At 40.7% G+C, this 4,632-nt stretch overlaps 1 pseudogene; it reads left to right on the forward strand.

Moving 5' to 3' along the window:
- Positions 1-273, forward strand: part of LOC136281527 (uncharacterized) — a 4,916-nt pseudogene extending 4,643 nt beyond the window's left edge.
- Positions 274-4,632: the final 4,359 nt, after the last annotated feature.

Here is a 4,632-nt window from a genome sequence, read left to right on the forward strand (position 1 = left end):
GCGGATGGAATTGGAGGTGACGTGGCTGAGTGCAAGGCATTGGAGGATTTTAAAGATCATTCCTGTGTCCAGCAGATTCAACAGGAAACCCATAATGGGAAACAGACCATCGATGTTAATCCTGTCACGCAAGGACAAGTTCTCGCTGTGCTTGAATCGTTGAACAGCGTGTGGCCCAGCGATTGGAAGAGAGAGGACCGGACCATGTGTATAAAAAAGACGATAAGCTCTCCAAGGAGAACTATCGACCAAATACCATCGTCCCATACGTGAATAAAATCATGGAGAAACTGGTGGGTTCGTAGATATCCGCTGGTTTCGACTCCCGCATGTATAAAAATTCTAACGCGTATCGTAGACATCACAGTTGCGAAACTACACAAATTAACCTAATAGAGTCATGGAGAAAGGCAAGGGATAATAAACTCGTTGTCAACATCCTCTCCACAGACATGTCAAAAGCCTTTGACTCACTCCATCCGCCTTTGCTACTAAGCTTAAAGCATACGGTTTTCAGGAGAGTCTGATACAACTCCTGAACAGCTACCTTTGTGACAAATGCAAAATGTGTCAAAATGGGAAATGAAGTCAGTTCGTATCGGCTAGTAAATAGAGGCTGTCCTCAGGGCTCCGTCCTTGGGCCTTCGTTATGGAATATCTTTCAGAACGATCTCCCTCTGTGCGTATCGACTGACATATCAATGTTTGCGGATGACCATCAAATGTATCGTAGTGGTCACAATCAAGAAAAGGTCACATCTAAGCTAAGTGCAAGTGCGGATCAGGGAACTAGGTGGTACAAGTCCAATCTACTGGCAGGGAACCTTAAGAAATACCAGACGTTGAACATCGGCTACCGAACGGAAACAACTAGTTCTGAAAGAGCAAGTGGAGGGATCCACATAAATAATGAGGAAATTAAGACCGCGGAAACTCTCAAACTTTTAGGGGTAACAATAGATTCCAGATTAAATTTTTCTTAACATGTAAACTCAGCTTGCAAGAAGACCAGTCAAAAAATTGCTGTCCTCATGCGACTAAGAAATCTAATCCTTATCAAGGCCAAACTCCAACTGAACAAAGCAGCTGTGTTACCTCATCTTACATACTGCCATCTAGTGTGGCCCTTTTTTTAGAGCTAGTGATTCGCACAAGCTTGAACGGCAACAAGAAAGAGGCCTGAGAGTGGTGTACAATGAAAGCAAGCTAGTTATCTTCAATTATTGGAAAGGGCTCAGCTGCCAAATTTGATGAACAGACGTTTGCAGGACATTAGTATTCTTATGTATAAAGTTAAATATATAAACTAAGTAATATTTGCAATCTTTTTAAAGAACATAGCTCTAAGTATAATTAGAGGCAATCTGATTTCTCCACTCCTAGGTATAACTCTGTAACTTATGGTGGGCACTCACTGCTACACTTGGGACCTAAATTATGGGCGAAGCTGTCATCAGATGACAGATCAGCCAAAACACTCAATGAGTTTTAAAAGGCGCATTCGTGGCAAAGATCTTGCTGAGTTAATAGAAACCGGCTGCAAGGGTTGTATCCTCTGCTCTGCTTTCCATTTATCTTTACTCTCTGCCATCGATATCCTCTAACCTCCTCCTTGATTTTTTTCATTGTAAAGTGAATGAACTCTGACGAAGGGCTAACACTCGAAACGTCAGCTTTTTTACTCTTCAGGGTGGCACATACGTTTTCAACTCAGTTGTTAACACTAAATTACCTGCTACACTGCCCACCGACGTAGTACCACAGTTTCTTTAGAAACTTACCCCATTTATCTTAGGAAGAGAGTCGATTTGAGTGCGTATTGAACACTCTCCCAGCTGTGTTTAAAAGTTATCACTAATTATAAACATGCCCCAAGACTGTGCGACCACAACAAGCATGGCTTACCTTGTTTTTTACTCAGCCTTAGCACGGGTCACTTAATGGTGCTCGTTGCACCCGCTTTCTGGTTTCCTCGTACTTCTTCCGTTCATTTTCTTAACAAATGCAAATCTAGGCAGACGTTTTTAAACGATAACAAACATTTACTTCAGTGTCAAGTGTATTTTAGGTACGGAGCTACTTGGGGGCACTATATATAGCTGACATAAAATTTAGCCGACAATAAAACATTGAAAAATTAATTGAGAGCCTTATAATCGACTGCATAGGGATTATTCTAACCTCACATTTACAATCTACAATCTATAATCTGAATCCAATAATCTAGAATCATTATTATGGTCTAGAATGCTACTGATGTCTAGTTTTCTTATGGTGTTTTTAGAGGACTGAAGGTTAAATAATTATTTGCTTGTTTGCGTACTCTGCTCTATAGTGCAGGTCTGAGGTGTTTGAAAAATCAAGGTAAATTAAAATCTTTGTTGCGCAAATGATAACTTGAACTATTTCAAATGGTTTAAGCTATTATCAACACGTATTATCTGAAACTCTCTATCCACAGCTGCAAAGGATGTTGACCTTCAGCTTGAAGGAGAGGAGTAACCAATCATTCTGTCAGGAAAACCTGTATTTTAAGGCTACTCGCTACAGAATATTACGGAGAACTTGTCAGCCCCACTGTGTGAACACAAAACCAAAAAACTGATAGTCAGCGAGTTTCGGAACACCAAGGGAGGGGGTCCATGACCCTCAGTCGAGTTACTACGTTGTCGTGAACCGGTATGAAATAATGAATGTCAAGTCGCCACTTGTTTTCCGGGCTACAGAAATCGCCACCAGTCTACAGAAGATTCAATTTGATCCTGAACCATTCTCACATCCTCCCTACTGTCTTACCCGGCCGCTGCTACTACTTTCTTTGCCGGGTGCAAAACGTATAGAAATCTAGCTCTTGGATGCACTTTCATGGCCATGGTAAAAAGTCGAGACTAATTAGAATTTTCCAGTTCTGAGCCAAACTAAAAAGAGATGACTCTCTTTCTTAAAGGAAATCGAACTGAGTGCTTATATTAAAAACTTTCCTCTGCAGTTCAAGGATTTCTCCTTATCAAAATACACGCCAAGAACGGCGTAAACAAAAAAAAAAACCGCAATAAGCGTGGCTACCTTGTTTTTCTAAACCTCGATTTGGGCATATTTTGGTATTCCTTACAACCCCGCTTTCATTCCTTTCATTCTTTCTATTTTAACATCTTTCAGCGAAAAAACGGGAAGGCGTTTTCAGGTCTATTTTGCGAATCTAACTTCCTATATGCCCTTCTGGTCGACTAAGCCTACTTCGCACTTGTGAAAGACATACAAAGGAAGGAAAAAGACGAAAAGCTTAAGTTTTAACCACGCCCGCCCTCGCATCTAACTTGTCACTCTTACTTTTCCCTACAGGATACCCTGGACAGGATACCCTCATGTTAATATAAGCTGTTTTTGGCACTATGGGGGGGGAAAATAAAATTTGCGGTTTTCTTTTAAACAGACGTTTTTAAAAACAAAATGATTTTGATTTATTTTTGAGAACCTTTCCATAGAACAGACATTCATACATCTAGTCTTCATCTCGCACGCATCAAAACGACGCCACTCCCAACTTTTACTTCATATTGCAAAAAACTATCAACTCAGCAGAGTGGTTCCAGTCTTCTGAATATCCGCCGCTGGTCCTATCTAGGATAGGAAGTAAACCAAATAATGTTTACCTCGCGTTATTTAAGAATCCATCAGAGATAACACAATGTAAATTGAATCATATTGTTACGCACTTAAGTTCCCCGCCTACAAGGTCGCCATGATTGCGTAACATTCCTTTGTCAGAAGTATTCTGTTAATCCCACTGTCTTGCAAATGGTCATGATGACACTTTGTCAAACAATGAGTCTCTTCAAACTTACGGGGGGCATTTGACTGGTCAAGTCTGTTAATATCAATGGTCACCTTTTCCTCTCTTTTGCCTGCTACTGCTCTGGAAGTTCCTACAACACTGACTTCTTTTATTTATAACTGGGGATGGTACCAAGTTCGTTTCTTTGTCCCAGTCTTATTCTTACTCGTGGAGCCCTCGCTTGCCGTCCTTTTCGGTAGGATCAGCTCTCAGACCTTCTTATGTTTGGCCAATCATTACGACAGCAGCCAGAAATACAACACACAGTCGCAGCCGTGTAATCAGGCCGCTGGAGCAAAGTTCATCAAGTCCCAAGAGATTTCCACCCGTGGAGCGTTTGATATGACATCATTTGAGTACAAGGTCCCCACTAATCTAGCTTTGGCAACGCACTACAATCAGAAGTACAACATAAACAGTGCTTTGTTCAAGTGGGTGTAGACATAGGGACAAAAGAACGAAAAGCGTTATGACCAACGAGTTCGTAGCTGCTTTATTCATTGGTATAGTGATAGTATTTGATAAAATTCGAAGAAAACAGTTGTCAGATTTAGGGATGGTCGACATTGATATCTTGCATAAATGATTCCCTTATCAGCCCTTTTAAGCGTGGAGATCAACAATAAAAGCTATGCATTCAACCGGATACGAAAGTCTGATTTCTTTCTAATTTTGTGTTAGTAAATACCTTTCACTTTCAAGTGATAAAAGTTGATCCCAAGAACCGTACTATCAGAATACGTTTTTCCATATTCCTTAATGGACTATGGAGATTGTGGGTTGGGTTTACAGACGAT

Source organism: Pocillopora verrucosa, chromosome 1 (genome assembly GCF_036669915.1).
Source record: "Pocillopora verrucosa isolate sample1 chromosome 1, ASM3666991v2, whole genome shotgun sequence".
Classification (NCBI taxonomy): domain Eukaryota; kingdom Metazoa; phylum Cnidaria; class Anthozoa; order Scleractinia; family Pocilloporidae; genus Pocillopora; species Pocillopora verrucosa.